Below are 26,260 nucleotides of genomic sequence, written 5' to 3' on the forward strand. Positions count from 1 at the left end.
GGGGGATCTAGTGGCCTGTTACAAACTAGTCAGAGGGGACCAGCACGCACTGGGGGAGTCCCTGTTCCCCCGAGCACTACCAGGAGTGACCAGGAATAATGGTCACAAGCTGGCAGAGGGTAGATTCAGGCTAGATATCAGGAGGCACTACTTCATTGTCAGGGCGGCTAGGATCTGGAACCAATTTCCAAGAGAAGTGGTGCTGGCTCCTACCCTGGGGGTCTTTAAGAGGAGGCTAGATGAACACCTTCACCTTGCTGGGGTCGTTTGACCCCAGTGTTCTTTCCTGCCATGGCAGGGGGTCGGACTAGATGATCTACTCAGGTCCTTTCCGACCCTAGAAACTATGAAACTATGAGGGGAAAGGCTAAAGGAGCCAACCCTGACAGAAAAACACGGGCCCAGGCCCACTGAATGGGGCCTCAGGCAGGATCCAGGCACATCAACAGACACCTGAGGCCCTAGGGGTGCAAGGCCCAGGAGCCCCAGTGAGGAGGGGAGTAGAAGCCCCAGTGAGGGGGCAGGGTAGCGGCTCCAGTAAAGGGGCTGAGTAGCTGCTGGAGGCTGCATAGATTAGGTTCCATGGGGGCCTGAAGAACTATGCATAGGCCAGCCAGAGTAGAGGACCCAGTGAGGGGGCATGTGGCCAAGGCACGTCTACAGACACCTGAGGCCAGGCCAAGGTATGTTCAAGGATGCTTGAGGCTAAGTTTAGGCCAGAGGCCAAGTGCAGCCCAGCCAAGGGTCCAGGGTAGTAATAGTGGAACTGGATGCCATCTGTGAGGCATGGGACATGGTGTAGGGGCAGTACAGAGCCATGCATTGTGCCCTTGGCATCAGGGCATTAAATAAATGGGCAGCCTCCCGTCTAGAAACTCTTTAGTTACAACAAAGGCGTGGCGGATGAGTCAGGGGGGCCAACTGCTCTAGACAGGTGTGGGTGGGCCAAGGTAGTGACTGGCCCCTGCAAAGGCCTCCTGTCGCAGATGGCTAGAAACCTTCTTCTAGTTTCCAGAGTAAATTTATTCATGGACAGTTTTGAACTATATGTCCTTGAGCCAAGTTTATTTTTAAATAGCTCTTCCTTACTACTGTTTATGCTTCTGATATATTTATAGATAGAAATCACATATATTCCCTCTCAGCCTCCAATCTTCTATGATAAATAAGTCTAGTTCTCCATTCATTTCATAATCCTGGTAGCCTTATTCTGCACCAAGTCTAGTTTGAAATCCTATTCCATGAACATATATGATCACAACTGTACACACTATTGCAAATGAGGTGTTACCAGTAACCTGTAAAGTAGCATTCTCCCCTATCCATGCCAGAAATACTGTGACTAGGCATCTTAGCATCAGAACTGCCTTTTGCACAACTATATTACACTGAAGGCCTAAAATCATCTTGTAATTTACAGACTAGAGCTTTCTTCTCCTCTGTCATTAAACCAGTGATAAGCCTCAGGTTCTTCAAAAATATATTCTTTCATAAAATTCCTAACTGCACAACCCTACTCTCTATTCAATTATATCTCATCCCATTTCTATTTTTTCCAGTCCTTAATGCCATTCAATTTTCCCTGCATGATGTTCTGATCCTTCTTTGTCTTGACAATGCATCATCAGCAAATTTCATTAATACATGGTTACTCTCTGTATCAAGGTCATTGAAGAAATTACTACATAAGACCCACACTTGAGGACTTCTACTAGTAGCCTCCCACAAACTGCCTTGGTTAATTGCCAACAGTTCAGTTAGTGATTAGGGGAAACTCAGTAGGTTGAATCCGAGATGTAATTATACTCTAATAGTCTGTCTGGCTGACTGATACAACACATGCCTTTCCTATACTGACATAGCCTATGTGGGGAAGCCTTTATCCAGTTTAAATAAAAAGTAAATGAAAAGCCGGACTGGACAAAAATCTAGTTGTCAGGAAGAGACTGTCTGAAGTGGCCCAAGTTTCTCACTTGCAGTTGCATAACCAGCATTTTGGGTTGCGTTAGACTTGGCAGTCTCAGCAAGAACAGAAAATGTTCAAGTTACACAAGTGAAACGTCAATAGTGGCTGCTCAGCAGAGTGTGCCCAGAGCTGCCTCAGTAAGTTAGCATTTAGTTATACTAAAACATAAGCTGCTAGTTACAACCTTCCTTGTTGTACTCAGCCATAATCATATCACTGTTTCCCATCCAAAGAATACCAATGGACTGTGGAAGAATTGGCTTCCCTACTTGTCTCGTAATATACCACAGAATGTGGCTACCTTCCCTCCAGAAATTGCAATAGGTCCTGGAAACTGAAGCCCTAAAATAAAGTGTATATTAAAGCAAAATTAAGAACCTCCATCTCCTAACAGAGGCCAGTGTCACTCATACCACTTTAGCAAACCTGAAGTGCATTACTCTTCTCTACTTACTGTCAGTCTTGTTCTCTTTTGCCCTATGAGGGGGAATATATTAGATGGTTTTCTTCCCAAGGTTTTTAAAATAAGGCCTTTACTTCTTTTCCTTGTATACTTTTTCCTCTCTAATTCTTCCTACTCCTTTGCCTGCTGTACTGATCATCATCTTTCACAGTACACATATTCCTAGGACAGTAGGCTTCGTGAGAGATCTTAAAGAATGGTAATACCATTATTCAAATACCCACTCAGACTTTATTAGAACTACTGTCAAGCAGTGATTTATGGAGCACTGAATTGCTCTTCTCTAAAATTTTAGTAATGCTGAGTATGTAAAACCTTGCATCCTTCTTAGTCCCATTCATCTAATATATTCTCAATTTTGTATATCTTTTAAAAAACATAATGTGTTTTTTTTCCCCTCACATAGTAGGAAGTACTTTATGTACTTAAACAATTTTAACAGCTAAACAGCTAGTTAGTGTATTTAATATGACCAACTATTATTTGGATCACAATAGTGTCCAAAATCCCCCATTAAGACCGGAAACTTGTTGTTCTAGGGAGCGTGCAAATGTATTACAAACACAGTAAATTGTAGATAAAATATTGAACAAAAATCTTTGCAAAACTTTACCTTAAATGCTGCAATTGTTCATTCTTAAGTATGATTTATACCATACATAAAATTAAAATACACTTTTGGATTAACATGCTAGTTAGCATGGTCTGGAGGACAGAGAGATCATAGGTAAAGTTAAACATGTACATTGGCACAAGCTTCTATGAGATGTCCGCAAAAAGGCTGCCCAGAGAGCAAGAACTCATTATAATGTCTCTCCTCTTTGGATACAGTTGTATTGCTTGAGCTAATTTTCTCAGTTTTAGTCCAGAAGCTGAGTCCTTTCAACCAATGGGAGCAGGAAGCTTAAAAAATGGCATCACCAGTATTTCCTAATACAAAGAACCTGTTCAGAAATGGTCACAATTTTTGTGTGCGAGTGATGCTTTTGGGTATCCAGCTTTATACATTGATTGAGCCTGATATTCAGAGTGCATATATATGAAATGATATATATCTTGTTATGACAAACAGCCCACTTCATAAAGTATCTCAAGTTTCATACCACAAAATGAAAAAAATCATGATCACTATTTTAACAATCTCAAACTTAAGTGTTAACCTTGTATTGGTATGCACATCTTTGCAAAACAACTGGCTCCTACTTCTCTTCTTTTTAGTGTCATTCAAAATTGGAATGCTAAAAAATAAATGCAAAAGGCATTACTCTCTATCACTGGAGGTTCCTGAATCAACTGACATAAGGGAAAACATCTTCACTTAAAGCAGTCAAAATGATAACTGACCTTTTGCTTATGCTGACCAACTGTATTACACAGTACTCAGTCACTGCTATCTATCAACCTTAATTAGCATCTACACAATAAAAAAGCTCAGTTCAGAAGTGTATTAATTACTGTTTTATGACTCTGATTCCTATTATCCTGGGTGTACAGCAGCAACCATAAAAAGCATGGCATTTTCCAGCACAAAGGGGCAGTATATGTTATGCGTGATTCATGAAACTTTCATTAATATTTAAGTTCATGTGGTTTAGAGCACCAGAAGGGAATAAGCTGTTTGTTCTTACTTCATGCCCAGAGGATTCGGTTCAATTTCCAGTACAGTCCAAGTCACATTGTGAGATATGGCAGAAAACCTGCCTTGTATATATACCTGCATTCATACAGGGAGCAGCAAATCAATATAAAAACCAGGAAAATATTTGAATTTGGGCATTGGAATTAAACATACTGTCATGTATACCTAATGCAGGAGAAATCCAAGAGAAATCCCTCTTGTAATATGCCAGTGTTTTGGAAGGTGGACAGTGATACAGTGTCATGCTGTTAACATTTAAATTAATGGCACTCAGTATTTTTTTTAATGACACTACAATCTTGAGAAAGTAACAAGGTTCTTTGGGTAAATCCAGTATCTTTTATTAGACCAAATAAAAGGGTATTGGTACGTGAAAGCCTGCAAAGAAGAATTTTTCCAACTATTTGAGTTGGCCTAATAAGATATTGGATTTACCTGAAGAACCTTATCTGCATACCCCTGCAGAGAATATTTGTCCTAATATTTTTCATGCACTGTCCACTCAGCATCACTGCCTGTCTTGCACTAGGATAATTTACATAGCATCCTACAGACAGAACTTGAAAATGAAACCCACCCGAGTAAAAGGCATAGTTGCCTGCTGAAACAAAAAACAAAAAAAAGTTTTTTTATAAGAGACTTCTCCAGAGCAAAGGGCATGACTGCAACTTAAAGACAGAATGGCCGGAAGGAAACTTCCTTCTAGCAGGAAAAAACAAAACAAAACAAAAGAACCCGGAAATATTATTCCATAGATGAGTAAAAAGATGCTTTTTGAAGTGCAATGTAATATATGCGTGCTTTGCCACATTGCCAGTGTGCAGCTTAAGTTATTGATTTTTAATTCTAGTTTGAATACTGCATAAGGACCACATCCTGCCTTCAGAACTGCATTGCAGATCTCTTGTTCACAGCATCCATCTGTACTGTACACACTGAACTCGATTCCCAAACAGAACTCCCGTCAACTCCAATAGGCCTTTTGAGCTATGACCGAGCGCAGAATACGCATGATACTCATATTGCTAAGAGCAGTGAATATTGCTGTATGTTTCAGGTCTACAAAGAATAAAGCAAAAAACCTTTGCTGGCTACTTCACAAACTGTTTTCTCCCAAAGGAGCCTTCTTGAAAAATAAAGCAGGTATCACTGCATGTGCAGTAAGTAGCAACACAGACTGAACCTGCACTGATTGACGGTATGCTTGACTTCAAACATGAGTTGTTTCACTGAATTTAGTAGGATAAAATTAAGTACAAGTGTAAGTATTCACAAAAATTTATAACAGATACAATATTCAATCAATAGTTACAGATTCTTCAGAGGAATTCCAAAAGATGAGCCCAGAACACCTTCTCAGACTTGCAACGTAATATGGAATAGCCTCTTCACCATTATCCCTTTTTTCTACCTCCTGCAAAACAGGGAAAATACTACTACACTCTAATAATTCTCCCTCCAAAACAAGACATTGCGAAACTTAAAATTCTGCCACTTTCAATAGTGAGAAATGGAAACAATTTTTTTTTTAGTGCAAAAACCATCTCTTTAGAACCCCCTTTCATTAGATACGAGAACGATCAAACCCTGAACACATTCAGAATGTAAAACAAGACTTTCTTCCCTGATGCAGTCTTCTCAGCCTCCTCCTGATTTTGAAAGATCACATAACCAAGCCATAATCACTAGGGCTATGCGAAGCTTCGGGTACTGATTCAATTCGGAGGAGATTCAGCCCGATACGGTGGGAGAACAATAAAAAGGTCCAAATCGATTTGAAGACTCTGAATTGGTTCAGAAAAGATTCGGAGGAAGCTTCGGAGATCTCTCTGATTCCTAGCCTTACCCTTCAATGCATCTACTACTCCCCTCAGCTTGGTGTCATCTGCAAATTTGCTGAGAGTCCACTCCATCCCATCTTCCAGGTTGTTGATGAAAATATTGAACAAAACTGGCCCCAGGAGCAACCCCTGGGCACTCCACTTGATACATTCTGCTAAAACATGTTGGGCACATCTACAAGAGATGCTATGTTGCTGTAGTGACAAGTTACGGTGACATAACTCATTGCTATTGAGACAGCATCAGTGGGCACGAACCATGACGCCAAAGCTACTGCAGTTGGAAACAAACTGTGTGCCACCAGAACTGCGCAGTAACAGGGGTTACTGTGCAGTCACTTAGTACATCCTAAAGCAAGCGCTAAATGTTTGCACAGTAAGAACTGCACAGTCAGACGTATGTGTGGACACACCCATATTGGACCCTGAACATTAGCCTTATTTTGCTATTCTTCTTACACTTCAGTGAAAAAGTTTCAGAGTTCTGGAAAAACTATCTGCACTCATGAAATATAAACAAATACCACTGCATAAATGCATACAGCATAAGCCAAGAGGGTATTCTTAAAAAGCTTTTTGCAGTCAGTAGGTTGCTTATGTGTCCTGACGTGGAAAGATGCTATTACAATAACAGTGTTAAAAGAAATAGGGCTTTTTCAGGTTTTCATTTTTTTCCCATTTCATGTCAGGCAAATTTACATTTTTTGTATTAATTCCACTAATTAGAAGAGAAATGTAGTCTGTGTAATACCTTTCTTTCACATACACATTTTCAATTCTTCTAACTTTCAACACTAACTTGACTTGTATGTTAGTTTTGAAATGCATTTGTACCTTTTTTAAATGATTCCTGAAAAGTTTAGTTGGCAAAAGAAAGTACACTGCTTATGGAGATGCAGACAGACATATAGCATAAGAAAGACAGTCTCAGTAGGAAACTCATCTTAAATCAGCTGCATGTTAACTGGGTGGAGGGACAATTAAATTACTAAGAAACCTTTCCTACAGGGTGATTGGCATAGACCATAATCTGGGTACAGACAGATTGTCTGCTCTACCAGGCATGTGTGTACCTGCTATGTTTTGTTGGATAAATAAGTGCCACTTTCCAACTACGCATCTTGTGCAATTGTGACTTGGAACATTATTCCTCCTTACTTATTGTTCTAAACTTTTGATTAACATGATAGATACTTGCATAGATTCTCATCTAACTGACACTCATGAATAAATCTGATCTGGACAACTCTGCTAATACTAAACTGCTCCATTATCTCCACCAATAAAACCACCAGCCTGGAAAACAAAGGTCTAAATAAAGTTACATCTTATAAAATGAAAACAACTGGATGCTTTTACAGCTCAAACGTGGCTTTGGTTCAGAAAGTATTGTTCACATAGTACTTCAGTCAGAGCTTGAAAGGCTGTCTGAAATAATGAATACTATGTATAAAAGTTTCCACAATGTTTTCTGGTAACTTTTTGTTTACACAGGAGCAGTAATTTTCTGGTAACGTTTTGTTTACACAGGAGCAGTAATTAATGCTCTAAAATTATAGTTATATTTTTTTAAAGGAAACTTAGCAATCCACAACTCCTGAAATTTGTCCAGTTAATTAGATTAGATATCTATTCAGTACATAGCATGTTACTGCTCTATATCAACAGAGCATCTATTTTATGGAAAATAATACATGTTGTAACACACAACTGCTCCCAATAGGAAGTGGGTTGAAATACTAGACAGTGTTTCAGCTTGTACCCAATTTGCTGTAGCTGTTGGTGCACACAAACTTATGGCCCAGTCCTATAAACATTACCGACATGAGAAAAGTTGACTACTATAAGTAGTATCACTGGCTTTAATGAGACTACTCAAGGCTGTAAGGTCTATCCGTGGCCACGTTGGCAAGTTAGAGTTGATAGGATATTGTTCATCTTCATTATGGCTACCAGAACAAATGTATTCATGCTCTTTGACCGCAGAGGTGGAATGATGGGAGCGGGGGAGGGGGAGAAACAATGCCAATGGTGTATAAGGTGCTTTGGGAACTTGCATATGTATTACTGTGAAATAATACGCAGCTCATGGAAATGGCATGGTTTTATCTTCTGAGCAGCAACCAGATAGGCCAATGGGCATTTCAGGATGTCTCAAAGGCAAAACAAAAGAAAAAAATCTGTATGCATAGTTATTTTCAATCTGTATAATATCATTAGTAAGGCAAATCGACTGTTTTAAGATAACCATTGAGCTTTCTATGAAAATTAATTATTCAAGAGAAAGTTGGCAGGCACCCTAATAACTTTGGCCTTTAAGGCTAAGTACAGACAGTCAAAAAGCCCAAGGCTGAATCAGTTCAATTACTGCAAGTTAGTCCAAGCTGTGTAGATTAAACCAATAAGCAAGTGAACAGACATTTACTTCTGATTCTGGAAATTCAGCCACATGCCTGCAGTAGCCCAAGCCAGAAGCCGGGGAGAGTATACCTCCCTGCTCAGCTGGAGCAGACAGCTTGGGCCAAGGCTAGCCTGCCCACCTTGTTGGAGGGGAGGGATGCAAAGTGTCAGCCATGCTGGGGCACTGTGAGTTAACCTGAATCTAGAGGGGATCTGGGACAGAAATTCAATAAACCAGTTTCACCCCAATCAGTTAAGTCTGGTACTACATCCACCCACATTTATCTTAAAGCAGTTTTGGCCATTTTGAAAGTAGTTTATGTGTACTTAACTTCTGGTGTGTTACAGATTTAAACCTGTTTCTGGTCACTTACACCAGTTGATGTAGCCTAAATGGTTTATGATCTAGCAAACATATAACACGTATTTAAGCCGTACTATAATTACGCATCTTAGGACCTCTACAGGGTGTTCCCCCTTGATGCCACAGCCCCCAGAAAAATACCCTAGGCAGGGAAGGGAGCAGAGGCAGAGAAATCACATCAGGGCTTGATCTGGATCACACTGGCATGCTGTTGGCAAATTCATTAAAAGTTCTTTTGGCTTGGAAAGTGCCCTCAAAACACAGGAAAACTGGTACGAGTCTAAATACCAGTCCTTTCCTTAAGAAAATGGACAAGAATACATGACAGAACAGACAGGTAATTTTAGGCTCTTCCCATCTGTAGTTCATATGGCAACATTACCAAAAATACCTTTGATAAAGAAAGAATATTTTTAAAAAGGCAGTTGCAAGGAAACATTAAAGTGGAAAAAGGCAGATGGTTGTTTTCTCTAAAATGTGTTATTTTGTACATGGCTTGCACACCATTAAACATTTACATGTTTATTGTCTATATTCTGCAGATGGCAAAAATACTCAAAAAAAAAAAATCAACTTAGTATAAGCACTGAGCACCTCCTCTTCCTGACAGGGAACTGTGGCACATGCTTTGATTATATCTCTAACAGTCCTCCATTCTGAAGGGGAGGAAGGGAGGAAAAACCATCTGGGGAAGTTGTAAATGATTAAATTAATAGATTTAAAAGGAGAGTCGCTGATGTTACACAAAACATTTTGTTTAAGAACCTCTATATTTGCTGTTCTCCATTTTTTGTTTTTTTAGTTTGTTTGGGTTTTTTTTTTCTTTTTTTAGGGAAATGCTGAAAGTGAAGGCCAGTGCCTATGCAGTACATTCAATAAGTGTCCATTGTATGGGAGACATTCGATGCTTAAGTCTTGAACCTGATTTTACTCAGCACTTGAAAGTTCTCCACCCCTAAAATGCATGCCAATATTCCCTACAGGAAAATTTCTTCATAACTCCAGCTCTAGAGATCAGTTTAACCCTGTGCTGGTGAGCGGAAATCATGATGACTAAATATTAATGAAAATCGCAATCCACTGCCTTGTTTCATTTTTGTGACTCCTGTTAAAGTATGTTGTACCCAGGACTCTTGGGGTATATAGATTGTAAGGAAATAATTTACATATCACAACAGTAAAATTATTGTTTCAGATGGGGAAGCAAGAAGCAACAGAAGACAAGGAAATTAAATGATCTTAGTTTAAGGCAGAATAGTAATAGTAATAAAACAATAATCCTAATAAAATGGTGGACCCAGAAATTATGAAATATCAATATAATTATTTCTAAAGGCATTGTTACTGAAAAGTCTATCAGTCTTGTAAAGCAATATTCTGGAGACATCAGTGACAAACTTTTATCAGCTGTGCCAGTGACATTTATCTTTTTTTCTATCTTCTTCAAGTTAGGATGTAAGAGGCAACATTTGAGCCAAGAGACAGCATATCAAATGGTACATTATGAATCAATTACACCTTTTTTAATTTGCTCTAAATTTCAGTTACTTGTACATGTTTAGAATTGTTCTGTTTAGTGTTTTGAGTGTGAGACAACAGAGACATGCTGGATTGGGGGAAAAGTCTGACGCATCAGGCATAGGAAGACCTATAAAGAAAGGTTTGCAAATGGCCTGTCTCATATTTGGCAGTGTACCCTTTAGTGACACCTACCTAATGAAGCTCTAGGCATTATACTAACCTTATTTGGGGGGACATAAAAAGGCCATGTTCTTTTTAATTAATAATTACTGCTCTCACCTTCTTAACCTTTCATTTGTATCTTTTCAATCCATAATAGAAAAGTGGGCAGTTTGTAAATATGTCATAGGGAGTTGAGAACAGCAGTTATTTTTAGACTTTATGCATCTCTTGTTCTCTTACTATTCATCAGCAAGTCACCATAATGAATGTCTTTTTCAAAATTATTTTCAGTAAAATCTTCCACTTGAATACAATCAAAACCATTTGCAGTCCCAATCTAGCCTAAATAATAGAACTATAGCGACCATACTAGAGTAATACACAATTTGATCCACTGACAACAATCTGATAGTGGAAGGCAGCTAAATGCATTTTCACCTTCCTCAGAGTCATGTCAGTTGAAAGAATACATAATTTGGATTATAAAATTGCTTACATTGTAAATTGTAAAAAATATCTATGAAGATAGAATTACCAAATGCCAAGGTCCTTTTAACATGCACTGAAATAATGCTCACTGAATATGGATTCTTTTTGCATTTATTTTATTGGGGTTTTTTATTTTTGTTTGGCAAATACTTTTTCGAGTTGTATCTTATTTAGCACCATGTAGAACTGGGTTTAGAGAATGTCCAACATACAGTTATTAGCACTGGCCAGTTCAGAAAATAAAGGTGTGTTTGGAATGGACCTGGTTGCTATATATGATTTTAGAATACATTGATTTTGTAAGTACTTATTCATAAAAGTGGCAGCAGCCTTGAAAGTAGTAGAGAATTTTCAGGACAGAGTCTCAGTTAGTGTAAGTTGGGTAAATTCACTGACTTCAAGAGAGTTCTATATATCAGTAAAATTTCCTGGCTCCTTCAGTAATGGATTGAACACTGTGGACATAAAATGATTCATATCTTCAAATGTGTTGCATGTACTTTGCCAGCCTTAGACGCTGGCTTTCCAGGTCACTCATTTTGCCTTCTCTCCTGACCAACAGACTTCAGAAAGCCAAAAGTACACAGTGGTCTAGATTGTGTGTTTCCTTCCATTGGCAGAAAATCATATTACCAGCAGGATATCAACCAGTGGCTGGCACCTAAACCAGGATTGGACAGATTCTAAAACTTTGACAATGGTGTCCCTTTATTAGCTCTTGGTTACCAAAAATCAATAGGATAGCTAGTTAAGGACACAGATCAGTTTATTTGATGCTACAGCTGTCTGGCTTTTGCCCTGCTGAGGTTTTTATGGTGAACCTGGTGAGTCTGCAAGGTACACAGTCAAGGTTAGAGATCTCCTACAAAACTTCTACAGAGAGGAAGAGAGTCTGGCTGCTTTTAGAACTGTTTTCAGAAACACAGTGACACCGCGTTAAGATGAGTCTTATAATGCAAGTCTTCCCCTGCAAGGTCTCTTTTTGGATTCATTTCTTTCGTGTTTCATCACAAATCCTCAAAGTTTGTCAATCTGCTGTTTCAATGTCTACAGTTACTTTAAAATTCAGCTTGTTAAGGTTTTCTCATCTTCCTGGTAATAGAAATTCAAAAAAGATGTCCCAAATTTCAAGAAAGCATATGAGTGAGAATGTGGGTAAGTATGCTCACAAAACAACATGCATTTTGCTATATTTCTTTCATCTGACTCTCACATGGATTAGGAATTGTGTCTGATAAACTTGAAGTAGAGACCAGACAACTATGTATCCTAGTTTCCTATCCTCTTTACCTTGAGAAGTATTTATAAACACATTGTACTTTTTGAAATGAAAAAGCCAGTGCCTTTTTAAATCAGTAATTCCATCATCCTAGAGCAAAATACAAAAGTACCATTTTTTTCTATTGTAAGAAGGCTAAATTAACTTAATTCAAACGTTCTCAGGATGAGGACAAACCTTTTCATCATGAAAAGCCAATACCATGGTTTCTTAGTTCTGAAAAACTACCATCAGATTTTCATTGGAAGACCCAAGTGTTCTTTCTGTCTTTAAATCCATTAATTACATTGTTTAGCCTTATCCCCAATTCTCCTGGCATGGAACATCATTGTTAGTTAGTGAAACACAAATGGTTTTCATCTAACATCACATGCGGTACCCATTAGGGATTCAATGTGCAGCTTTCAAAGAAGGGTGCAGGATTTTCAACTAGATAAAAAGTCTTGACTTTAAAGTAAAAATGCACATGCCTCCAAAGAGATTGCTACCTTTGAGATAGCAAGCATTAGAAAACACTGGAAATAAACCACTATTTAATCTTCATTCCTGTCAAATCTTATTTCTGATCACAGACAATTATTCATGCTGAACAGTTTTAAATTATGGATGATATTTTTAGTTGGTGGACTAGAACTCCTTAGAAAACATGCTTAAAGGAATAGATTCATGGCACTCAGTATAGCAGATGATTTTCAATCATTGTCTCAAAAGTCGATGACTCATGTTTACAATTTAACTCACTCAATTTCATTTGCAGAAAACAGCACAAAGCTTTGTGCCAAAACAGAAGGACTGTTTAGCATAGTGTCACAGGACACTAGTGACAAAGCAAAGATCAACTGTGTGTGCCTTTTATTCTGAAGGCAAACTAAAGAATACTGCAAAGGAAAGAATTAGGTACAGTGCAGCTACTCTTCAAGTAAACTGAGCAACCAAGATTGTGTGTACTGTTCATGTAAAATACTAGAAACCATTTCAGAATTCACTCTTACACTTTACTCTACACCTTTGATGGGGGTAGTTGGCATTTATCTCATTGTAAGAGATGATCATCACCCTGCAGTATCAGGCTGTCCTTATAAAGGGGGATGTTGGTAGAGAGATGTTTTGCCATTAGACTTTTTAAATTTTGTACGACCAAGCACCTGTAACCAGTGAGGTAAAAGGCATGTGATAGATATAATATACTTGGACTTTGCATGGTCCCATATGTCATTCTCATGACAAAGCTGAAGAATGGAAGCTGGACAGAATTACCATTAGGTGGAGTCCCTTTCTGACCAGTGGCCCAGCTTCAACAGAATGGTGGGAGGATTTTTTCAGTGCTGCCTAATCCAGTGCTTAGTGGTTAGGGCACTTTCCTGGGAGGTGGGAAACAATTCTTCACACACCTTCAGGTCACAGGCAGGCAAAGCTGAGGGCCTCTTCCGACCTTCCTTTTGGTCATCGTCTGTGTAGGCTGTGCATATCCCATAACCATGTGCTTAGACTATTTATTCAGATTGTGGAATACTTAGATGATTCTAGGTCACACGCAACCAGAGGAGTCTGAACATACATATTTTCCCAGGAAAATAAAAAGTGCCTCCAGCACTTACAATAAAGGCACATCACACAAGCAGATATGTTAATAGTTTTAGAGGGACCCATGTAGGGTGAAAGAGAAGAGTGCTTAGGACGGCTGCTTGCAGATGCGAAAATAAATAAATAAACACACTTTACCGGAAGAAGCAATACATTACTTTAACCCAGCTCTCAACGTCTGTACAGATTGGGCACTTCAGCAAGGCTTTTTGGCACTTTGAGTTAAAGCTGTTTCAATCAGTTATTAGATAAAAGCACCTAAAAAAAGCCCCACTAAAGTGCCCAATCTACACAGATATTGGGCAAGCCGGTCCAACTAATGCACTGCCTCTTCTGAGCAAATACAGCCTCAGTGCAGGAGCGTGCTGAGTTTAAAGCACTGGGGTTTTTTTTGGTTTTGTTTAAAGATTTGCAAGTAGATGTCTAAAAGTTGCCTAAGTGCCATAGACTTCCCTGAGACAAGAGCTGAGCCTAAATAGCTATCTTTTCTCAGCATCGTAGTTTACTATACTTCTCTATTTTTATTTCCCTGCACATTCAAAATCAGGTGCCTAGCGTTAAACTCCCAATCCATTTACTTCACTGAAGACTAGCATGCATTCAATACTTTTTCAGAATTAGGCTACTCATATTTGAAAATGTAGACCTAGGTAATAAACTTAAGCACCAGAACCCACTATGGAATATTTTTCTAATATTTCATATTTCAGTACAGGATAACCAGCAGCTTTATTCAGATCCCTCCATTCACTACCAGCTGCATGTGCACTCAAATAACAAGGGTATAGTATAAAGAGAACTAAATTACTTGTGCTGCCCATTAAGGAAACTAGAATTAATTCCAGTGATCTGCATTCAAGTATCTTTAATTAAAAGATCATAAGCATATAAGTGGCTTTGATTTCTTCTTCTAATGTCCCCCTCAATTATTTATTATACTCACCTTCTCACATCTGGGCACATTTTCCACCAGGGGAATATAAAATATAAATGTTATAGCACTTTGTGTATTGCTAACTGCAGCATAAATGCTTTTAACCTCTTATTTGTCTTCGACAAACATCTCCAGTACTCCCCCAAAATAAGGCTAGGATAAATCTAATATGCATCACAAACAATTCATGCTAAAACACATGGAATAAAACATGTCTACAGAAAAAACTTGGGCCAGGAGACTATTCTCTCATGGTTATGTCTAGTGACTTGCCCAACACATATCCCAAAGGCATATCTATCACAGGGAGTGACCTTCTTACCCTCTGCGAGATGCATAGATCTCCCATTCTTTTCATTGGAAGCCTCGTGAACCTCCTGAGCAGAATTGTTTGCTTCCATGAACACTGCAGGGATTTCTACCTTGCCAAGGAGAAACCTACATGACTCCAGAAACATTCAGACATGGATGAGTCCAGAGACAGATCTAGAGAGGCAAATAGCTCCCCATTCTCACAAAGAGCAGAATGCCACATTCTTAGGTAGCTTTAAACAGTTCAGAGAAGAGATACCTATCTTAACTAGTGTGTCAAACTGAGAGCATAGACACCGTTGCAGAAGAAACAGAGGTCATACCTATCTTTTGCCCAACTACCTAAGCTAGGGACAGAAGGTACATAAACTGGTTTCATTAATCAGAAACTGGTTTAAAATTTGTAACAGAACAGAATCTCAGTGCACACAAACCAGTTTCAAAATGGCTAAAACTGGTTTTAGATAAACCTGGTTCAATGTAGCATCAGAGTTAACTGATTTGCATCAAACCAGTTTATGCAACTTCTGCCCCAGATAATTCCAGGTTCAAATCACAGTCCCCCAGCATCCCAGTATGTTTTCCAGCCCCAGGCTGGGCTGGGCTGTCTGCTCCAGAGACCAGGGCTGTCCCTGCCCCTTTGTTCCTTATCTGGAACACTGAGGGTTGGCTGAAAAAGAGGGAAGGGGAAGGCGGGGGGAGCCCAGCTGAGGATGCAGCCCAGTCTACAAGGGGGGATTGCCCCCCCCGGCAAAATCTGGCTAGGGTCTGGGGCCAGGGAGGGGAGGGTAAACACCCCTTCCTCTGTTTAAACTTACTGCTGGCTACAACTGTGGACTACAAATCCCAGAGGCAACTGGAAGCAGGAAGAGGAAATGATGAGCAACGCTACAGAGTCCTGCTGTTGTAGTTCTGGACCGCAAATCCCAGAGACCCCAGGGCAGCAGGAAGAGGAAGTGAACATACAGCCAGAGAGCTGCGCTCTAGCAATCCCCAGCTTTTGGACTAAGCCACTGCAGGCATATGGCTGCATTTCCTGAATCAGAGTAAATGTCTGTTCACTTCCGTTTCAATTTAATCTGTGCATTTTAAACTAACCTGTCAAGAATGCATTAATTCAGTCTCAGGCTTTCTGACTGCCTGTACTTAGCCCACATCCCTCTTGAAGTGCGGCGCCCAGAACTGGACACAGTACTCCAGCTGCGGTCTGACCAGTGCTGCATAGAGGGGGAGTATCACCTCCCTGGACCTGCTTGAGATGCATCTGTGGATGCATGACAAGGTGCAGTTGTCCTTCCTGACTGCATCCCCACACTGCTTGCCCATATTCATCTTGGTATCAATGATGACTCCAAGATCCTTTTCTGCCTCTGCACTGATAAGAAGGGAGTTCCCCAGCCGGTTGGTATGGTGCTGGTTCTTCCTACCCAGGTGCATCACCTTGCACTTGTCAGTGTTGAATCCCATCCTATTCTCGTCCACCCACCCCTGTAACCTGTCTAGGTCCGATTGTAGCCTATTCTTTCCTTCGAATGTGCCCACATCCCCCCACATCTTAGTGTCATCAGCAAATTTGAACAGGGTGCTTTTTACCCCCTCGTCCAAGTCACTGATGAAGATGTTGAGCAGTGCAGGCCCGAGGACTGAGCCCTGCGGAACCGCACTCCCCACATCCCTCCACGTCAAAAATGACCCATCCACTACCACTCTCTGGGTGTGGCCCTCCAGCCAGTTGGCGACCCATTTGACTGTGTAGGTGTCAACACCACAATCCCCCAGTTTCTTAATGAGAACGGGGTGAGAGACAGTGCCGAAGGCCTTCCAAAAGTCCAGAAAGACTATGTCCACTGCTACCCCTGCATCTAAGGATTTGGTGACGTGGTCATAGAAGGCCACCAGGTTGGTCTGACAGGACCTGCCTCTAATGAACTCGTGTTGGTTGCCCCTGCTCAGGAAAATGGAGGCAAAAAGTAAAATTCTACATTAAGTAGAATATTTGCTCCATGAGCTTCCCAAAAAGCTTATTTATCCCCGAAAAGAACCTAATAAAGAAGGCAAGTATATAGGATTATATGTCTATCTTTCATTCCATGTTCCAGACCTGGTCAGCCATGCAGTCTAAAGAAATGTTGCAGAGTGCCCCAAGAGACCCCCCATACTATTTTTAAAGGCTCTACTCAATCCTGAATTTCAAATTGCAGAGCTTTGCATTTTCAGGCCAACCCTTTTTGTGACAATTAATGTCAACCATTTCAAAGTCAACCATTCTGTACCTCAATTTTTGAAAATCAATTAAAAAAACAAAAAAAGTGAAAGACAAACAATTCTGCTTTGCAACCCACTGTTCCATTAGTTGTTTTATTAAAGGAGATGGGTATGTCTATAGAGCAAGCTACACAATGCTACAATTCTATATAATGCTTTGTTTTCCTTCAAATACAATACTATACTAACATTGTAGATTTAAAAACAACATATATTTATCTACATAATGGAGTAACTCAGAATAGGTAATTTCCATATCTAATAAAAAAATAAATTATTTTAACTTGTTATCATTTTCACATCCTGGAAATTCTAATCCATGATGGTAGTAGCTCTATTTTGCCTATCTCAAAAGATCTCTGAAAAACCTTCCTAAGTAAAGACAGCATTCAAAAATGTACTGAGCCGGTAGAGCAAAAACAGCTCACCACAGTATTTATTATAAACAATCTCCTTCTGAAGATGGAAAATCAATATGTATGCACAAATAAAAGTGCTCCATGGAAAATGTTACAGGCAAGTTAGCCCCCTTTCATTATAGAGTTCTTCCCTCCCCCCTCCCTCTTTGATGTGGATCATTTTATAAAAGTTTTCGTTGCGCAGAAGCTGAAAAATAAACCATGAAAAGCTCTGGGTGTTTAAAGGAAGGAGACTTGTTTCTAAATTCAGAAAAAAATGAAGTTCTTATGGCTCTTTTTTCTCTTTTTAACTACAAAGAAGAAACCCTAGAATTTATTGAAATCCTGCACCAGGTAATTCTTGTAATTATTTTTTTACTAAAGTCTATTAGTTGTGGCACCTCCATCCTTGGAAGTTTTTAAGACCTGAGTAGACAAATCCATGGCTGGAATGATATAGCTGGGGATGGCCTTTGAGCATGGAGTTGGACGAGATGATCTCTTGAGGTCCCTTCAAACCCTAATTTTCTCTGATTCTGTTCTAGTCACAAAACTTATTGTTCTCAAATAAATATCATTTCAAACATTGTCACACACCTACACAAAGAACAAAAATGTAAAACAAAAATAGCCAATTGAAAGTGAAAATCAATGGGACAGACTCAACTCACTGGGCCCCTTCTACATGTTATATCTATTGCACAATTACCTTGTTAAATACGCAATACATTTAGACTGACTACATGTGCAAATTAACTATTACACTTTAAAGAGGTCCAACCAGCTATAAAATTATTGCTGGAAAATGTGTAATAACTTTCTAGTTGGTATCTAGCCAACTTCAACTTGCAAGTTTAAGCAGTCCATGGCTAGGAGACCACATCTGCTGCAATCTCCCAACCATAGGGCCTCTGCATATCCCCAAGCCTGGGAGACTGCAGCTGACAGGGCTCTTTGTCCTTGCTACCCACGCAGTGCAGCTGGGACCAAGAAACATGCATCTGACAGGGCTCTTGATCCCACCTGGTGAAGAACTCTCAGCCCTGGCTATATATATGGGCAGCAAAGGGGGTTCCCAGGCATGGGAGCAAGCTTCTTGCTGATAAAGCAGGAGCCCAGGATCAGGCTCCTCAACACCAGCAACAAGGTGCGACTGGATCTAATGCACGATCCTACGATTGTAACCCCTGCCATGTAAGTGTGGCATGGCAGGTGGCACAATTGCATGGATAATACATTAGATCCAGTCACACCTTCACCTACATGTGTAGAGAAGGCCTTGGGTACATTAAACAAATTTATCTAGAACTATATGGTACTTTTAGACACAAGGCATTGGGAGTTTTCCCCTAAAAAAAAAAAAATCAATGGTCATGTAGCCCCTGACTGAAGCAAATCAAACTGAGCTTCTGCCTGGTCACTTTAGTAAGTGTAAGATACACTTAAGCCTTCCCTGGAGATGACTTCCTCTAATTAAGGTCATTTTTACACAGTACCAAAAGTATTCTTCACATGCCTGAGAAGGAAACGTGAATGGAACAACGTCTAGATTTTCTTCTCACCTTTGTTCTTGTACCAACACAAGAGAGAGAATTAAGGTAGATTTCTGGTACTGTGGTTAGTAGTGAAGTACTGGAACAGAAACAGTCATAATCAGACTTTCTGTTAGATAATCCATTAAGATGAAGAGTTAAATATGAACATGGGCTGTTGTTTCAATCAGTCAAGCCATATAATCAAAACACTGCATTGTGGAAATTTTTCCTACTTAAAAAGACTAGAAATCTCTTTTAAAAATAAACGTATAAACAAAAGCATAATTTGGGAAGTACTCCTTGCAAAGAATTTAACTTGTCATTACTTGTTGTCTTTACTCATTGTAAAGAACTTGATTTATAAATTTTTTCAACAACACATTTTCAACTCTCCTGGGTCATTAGTAAAATTAATCACTCGGTATTTCAATATTATGTGCAGTTCCTCTCACTGGAAAGTTGGACTGCAGTGGCTATGGGCCTCTCTTTTAAAAATAAGGAAAATAGTATTAATTGAAGCTGGATGTAGTTTATGTAAATATGCCCCTGCCATTTTGTTATTTTATTTTCTTGATTTTGCATTTATTCAATTAAAGTTATTTCAGTTAATTAAAAAGGCATGTATGACTCAGGTCTCCAGATCAAGATAAAAGTTTGAACCTTCTCCTTGCCCCAGACTGCCAGTAGTTTTTTGTTTTGTTTTTTAAAGAAGGCTGCCCTCTCTTATCCCACTTTCTGCTATATACAGCAGCAACTTATGAAGATTTCAGATGTAACAGAAAGTAAGCTGACAGTGATTGTTAGGTCAGAAAGCAGTCCAGAAAAGGATGGGGGTAGGTGGGTATATTCCAAGAAGACCAGGAGACCATGATAATGAAAAACAAGGTTAGAGAAATTTTAAGGAATACAAAACATATTCAAATCTCTTTCCTTCTGTTTGCTACCTATCTTGTAGGAGCTACTTTTTGTTGAAGAAGGCTATATAGCACCCACTGTCCAAAACTGGCCGTAGTAATTTATTAGTCCATAATCTAGTGTGGACTGTTGCTATAACTAACATTGTTACTATCAAGATAGGGATTATGATGTGGCAGAACAATCTAAATAGAGCTGAAGTGACAGATGTGCACAAAGGCTGCACAGGGAATGGGGCTCAGGGATTTGGCAGGGGGGAGGGTGGCCATATTAAAGGCCCCTACTTTCCCCCACTACCAAAGTTTTGGACCTGTGGGGAGATGCATGGGCCAGATGTAATGCCTCCACAGGCCACATTTGGTCCACAGGCTGGAGACTGAGCACCCCTGGTTTAGAACAAAGGCTAATTTAACCAACCAAATCCTTTAACATTAAAGAAAAGGGGCTCAAAAACATTGTAGGGCAAAAGTATGAACCTGAATGCATTACACAATGAGATGCAGCATTCATGTTTCATTTTGACACTTCAGTTAGTACTCCAGAAAAAAGTCAGAGGTATAAATGGCTAGAATAATATATTGATATCATTTGTTTTGGTTTTGGGGTACAACGCAACCTGGCACTCTACGTATTGAGAACTTCCTTGATGTCAAAAGGAGTTCTTTGTCTGAAAGGAATTCAGGATCAGTTCCATAGTGATTAGCGAAAATTGCAAGAATGTGGCACTCCTTTTATACAATGTCTGTTAAATTCATTTTAAATGTTTCTTTTGATGGATGTGCTTTACAGGATAAACCCTGGAACCCAGTCTGCAGCCCAAAGCAAGAGCTGTCTCTCATGGCTGAAGGAGAGGAAGCTTCTCCCTGCCCTCAGACTGACAGGTAGCAGTACAGCCTCTCTGACCAGACATTATACTTTTACTGGTATAAGTGTTTGGAAACTGGTATGTACCTGTAACAGAACAGAAGTTCAGCACACAAAACTGGTCTATACCCAAAACAAAACAGAAATTTGGCACACATAGACTGGTTGAAAAATGGCAGAATCCAGCCTAAGATTTGTTCCCCCCACTAAAGGGCAAATGCACATTCTGTTTGCTACCGATTTAAACTACGTGCTTACAGAAAACGGGATAACTTAGAGCAATTCCACCTCGAATCAGCTGTAGCAGGAGGAACCCCCGATGCCATAATCCCTGCTCAGCAGAAAACAGCAGCAAGTAGATTAAAACGCCGGAGCATCCACTAGTGCTGACCCAAACCTTGTTATGCTCATAACCGAAGCATCAGCTCCCACACAGTGGAATGCAGGGAGCCTCACAGAAAAATGATCTGAAATATAGAAAGGCCATAAAAATCCACAAAGTATTCCTTTACTCCACCCCCTTTGCGGCTGTGGAAACGCATGGTTTTTTCCCTAGGTCAGAACTCTCTGCTGTGGAAGAAGGGACGTGATCGGTTGCTGTCCCTGCTACAAGGTAAACAAAAGTATGTTGCTAAAAGGGAACTCTGCATGAATGATCTCACAGACAAATACTGTAGAGATAGCAGAAAGCAGCAGCAGAGCTCAATCCCTAAATCAAACACTGATTTCTTTTAAGAAAATACCATTTTACAATAACTCTCGCAGGAGAATGCTGCAGCCTCCCACTTACCCTCCCAAAAAAACATATTTTATCATTTCATTAACAAAGCTAAGGAACTCATGCTGTGGCATCTCATTCTGGAGCACTGGAGTTAACAATGGAACTGTGAACTCCAGTGTCCATGGCAACAGTAGCTAATTCTTCTTTCCAATCATGGTGGCAATTCTCCCCCATGGCTTGAATCAGTTACAAAACAAAATACTCTCAAAGACCTTTCTGAGCCAATAGCCTTGCAGCTAATCTGCTAATAGGAAATAATCTGCAGCTAATATACACATTCCAGGGCAGCAGCATGTTTTCTTAATACTTTGTTTCATGGGCCTCTGTCCAAAGAAAGCATAGTAAAGAATAGAAAACAGACATTCATTAAAAATAGTATAATACTACCTGGCCACTATTAGTGCCTAAAACTTGCTGCAACTTGCATAGCTCTTAGATGGTTTGTTAAAAGTGAGCAGAGAGGCAGCACTAGATGGACTAAATGCAGTGCAATTAGATCAACAAAGAAACATACAGTATTAGTTAGCAGAAAGTTCATGCAAAAAAGCAGACTTGAAATAGTTTCCACATTTCTTCTTCTCATTTGGCTTTAATTAAGGCATCTGTTAATGAAAAGCACTGTGGTAACCAAATGTGTGCATCAGTAGTAAATTGTATAGATTAATACAAAGTAAATAAGATAATGAAACAGAATACAAAATATCATATATAGAATAGTGCATACATACACTGAGAGTGCATGTGTATATCAATACCTATAGCAGTAGCTATAGCAATTTGCCCCAATGTCTGTATTCCTACACAGGAATACATGGTTGGACAAGGGGAATACAGGGTAGCTACTTATTTTCATAGGCCACTGTCAGCATTAGCTTACACCAGTGTTTTAAACTCACTAAAGGCACGTTTATGAAGTGCAAGGCAGTGAAACAGTACACTAGCTACAGAACCAGAAGCAGTGAGGTAAAGTTAGTTTGGCTCTGTATGAAGGCCAATAAGCTGTTTCTTAGCAGCAGTACACTGTCATAGGTATGCTGCGTCTGTGGCTAGCGTGAACAGAGCTAGTATCAGAACGTCTCTGCATGGCCCTACTGTGCCTGAATAAACATATGTTAAAAACCCTACTGCCAGTGTCAGATTCATGGAACAGAATTGTGTTCCTTTTCCAACATAGCACTTACGTTGGCTTATATGTGCAGGAGGTAATTCCATCAGCTTTGTACCAGGTGACGTTCACCTCCATTGGGTGAATTCTCTGCCAGTCATATATATCCAGAATCTTATCACACTTGCACCAACATGGCAGAAATGGGCAAAAGTGGAATTGAGAACCCAGCTTCATGCATGTATGTGTTGCATTGTGTTGCACTGTGTTGCGCTGCGTTGCATGGTCATGCCTAGGAGCACCTACAAAGAACCAGACCTCTGCTGTACCAAGTCAAAATTAAGGAAAGATTGTTAATTGGAACTGGAACTAAATACTCTAAAGGCCTAATCTCCACGTAACCCCAGTAACCAGTTGAAGTTCTTAAGGCAACCACATATAGGATCACCTAAATATTTCAGTTCTTACCCCAGCACTTTGGTCACCTCATGGAGAAAAGCCTTATTCATTTGATATCTTCAGAACTCTCTCTCAAGTTAAAAGGTATGCAAGGGACAATACGAAGTATTAATAAATAATTAATACATTTAATAAGTAGCACATTCCTCTCTGTCTGGAAGAAGTATTGGTGCTTCTGTTGGGAAATACTGACACTTCAACAATGGTTTGTGTTTGGAGTTTCCTTTTTTTTCCACTTGGTGATAACTGCCATTCCTATTCTGGTGTCGAGGTTTAATTCATTCTGGTCTAAAATAGCCATTTTAATTATAGGACTCGTGGAAGATGGGACTTTCAAGAGTAGTCAGCACCACGTTAGCTCTGTTTTCCGTTAGCAGCAATGTTTAAATGCCCATTTGGTACAACAGGGAGTACGTACTAGCTAATGCTGAGACCTATGAACATCCTACCCAGAATCTTTAGAAAAGGGCTAATGACAAAGAACTATAGTCTGGCTGAAATTTAGTTTCTGACAAATTAGAACATATTCTCTAAACACAAATACTTTGTTTTTTGGAACATTTGGGATGTTTTTGCCTACAGGAAAATCCATGAATAAACATGAAAAAAAAGACATATCTTTTCATCTCACTCCAAGCTTTCTCCAGCTCAGGGTAGAGATGGTTTAGCACAGCAGTGTGTCTGACTCCACATTTCAGTTCCTTCATTCTACCTGTCTCAGTGAAAAAACAGATGACTTAAGCACTGAGTGCTTCAAGTTTTCACTCAGTAGGAGCGCTAATAGAATATATATATTTATTTTTTCTTTAAAAAGAGAGGGGAAAAAGGAACAGATGGAAAGAAAGAGCTGAAACCTTTAAAGTTAAAGAATGTTCATTATTGAAGGGTGTCTTTTGGTACTCTCTAAATCAATTTTATCATCTGAGTTGTCATGACAACATGATGCAACACTTTACTACCATGACAATCTGACAACTTTCAAAAACAGTAAGTGATGTTTTCACTCTGTTTTTCAATTGCTCCCAAGGAAACAAGCTGTTATTTACTTCTGTGACGAAACCCATGTTATACCATAATGGTCCCAATAGCCAGAAAAATTAGACCATAGATGAGGTGGAAACTAGAATGGAAAATGGGCTTTTATGGATTACTCCTCATAAATGGCACTTATTTTCCACTTTCTTATCCATGTTTGCAACCTCCACCCTTCTCATGTCTATGTGCAACTTAAATGTCTTATTAAATGGTGCGTTTTCTAAGGAAAGTCACCTGGTACGTTTTCCCACTCATTTGCATCAGAACACTTTGACAATAAGCCTCAGACTGAAACGAATAAGGTTCTGTGTTTTCACCAATTAACTTCTCATTTATCATCTCTTGTTTATACAGTCACTTGTAGAACAGATTTTTAAAAATATGTTACAGTCAATGGACTGATAACAGGATACACTGTCCACTTGAAAAGTGTTTGCTAACCCTGTTACATTTTGGGAATTATATCCAAATAGGGGAACAATATGTTCATATATTTGCTTAAAAATCAATCCCTGTCTTTCTGTCTGTCTGTCTTTCTGATTTACATTAAAATCTGAAGCTTAAGGAACTTGATATCACAATATGGCTTGCTCTGGCAAGAAACACTGAAACTGTGGACAGCTGCAGAAGTATGGTAGTCCACCCATGTGGTACTCATTGCAGGATCAAGCCAAGTATGGCCACCTGTCAGCTGAAGGATGGCCCCTTCTCCCTAAAGCCATCAGCTCACAAAATGTAGAAATAACTCGCAAGAACAGATAAGACTCCAACAGTCTCTGTGCACTGTGTACCACATTCATTTACTATGGGGAGGGGGCACCCTTATACTTCCCACAGAACCATCCAGTGAGGTCCACTCTCAGATGCAGTGTAATGGACCTTGGGTCTGATGCAGTAAAGGCAACTTCTGTGTCCGCCATGAGAGGCTACAAATGCAGGTTCTCTTTGACAAAATATAGGATTGAGTTCCAGAGATGAAGACTCTTCAAGAAAAATACCTTAATGTCAGCTTTCATTTTTTTAAACAAAGGACTAGTCACCACTGTGTTGCAATCACAGTTGGAGAGAAATAGTCTTATTGCAGCCAGAGACACACACTGCCTATAGCAGTGGCTCTCAACCTTTTTCAATTCAAGGTACCCCTCCTTAGATTTGAGACACTCCTTGGATAATACTGGCTCTTAGTTTTTACTTTTTTGTTTTTGACTATGGAAAAATACATTAGTTTTCCTGTTGCAAAGAACTCAGCAAGACAAGAGAACAGAATATTTTAACACTATGGATTCCTGTTTGAAATCTCTGAGTTTATGTTGTAAATCATGTTTGAACACTTAATAGTGCTAACACTGCTTAGCACCCTGGGTTATCCTTGGAAGGACTTAAGGCATCCCGGCGTGACATAGCACCCTGTTCTGGAATCACTGATCCACGGGTTTACTAATCAAATCAGTGAACGTACATCAAACCTCTGTAATAAACCAGAAAAATATCCCAAATATTTTACAGTTATAGCAACATGTTGAATAATGAACATAGCAGTACAATCATTAATTTTAAGAAAGAAAATCATCATACTTTAAAATTGGTATTTTCAGTTGTAAACATACACCTGTTATACAGCATCAGTACCAAATGACAGAGTTACTCTATGGAGAAATAAAGACACTGTGTGATTAATATTTTAGCGTGCATGCCTGTTTAAAAAGTATTCAAGCACCTTTGTTATTTCATTTAGAAATCTAATGACCATCACAACAGGGTGCACATGAAAGGTAAATTCAAGTCTGTTGTCAGAGATTTCAGTGGCTCATCTTCTCTTTCTTGTGGAAAGGCAAGAGTTGGTTTTCAGCTAGCCTAGAAGCTACAGAGTTAACTGAAGATGCTGTGGAAAACCGAGTGAAGAAACTGTTAATAACAAGCCCTATCCTGGGTACGCTAGTCCAACTCCC

General features: G+C 39.5%; 1 protein-coding gene and 1 long non-coding RNA gene across 6 annotated transcripts in view; both read right to left on the reverse strand.

The window, feature by feature from the left end:
• The window catches only part of TRPS1 (transcriptional repressor GATA binding 1), a 274,945-nt gene that overhangs the window by 55,895 nt on the left and 192,790 nt on the right, over window positions 1-26,260 (reverse strand). The window lies entirely within an intron of this gene.
• On the reverse strand, window positions 3,608-25,798 carry LOC109321441. The gene is made up of 3 exons (XR_002104056.1): window positions 25,566-25,798; window positions 22,605-22,607; window positions 3,608-3,621 (listed from the first exon to the last, which is right to left on the reverse strand). It is a non-coding gene; the product is annotated as an uncharacterized LOC109321441 (long non-coding RNA).

The sequence above is a fragment of the Crocodylus porosus genome, unplaced genomic scaffold (genome assembly GCF_001723895.1).
Source record: "Crocodylus porosus isolate Cpor-Errol unplaced genomic scaffold, CroPor_comp1, whole genome shotgun sequence".
NCBI classification, from domain to species: Eukaryota; Metazoa; Chordata; order Crocodylia; family Crocodylidae; genus Crocodylus; species Crocodylus porosus.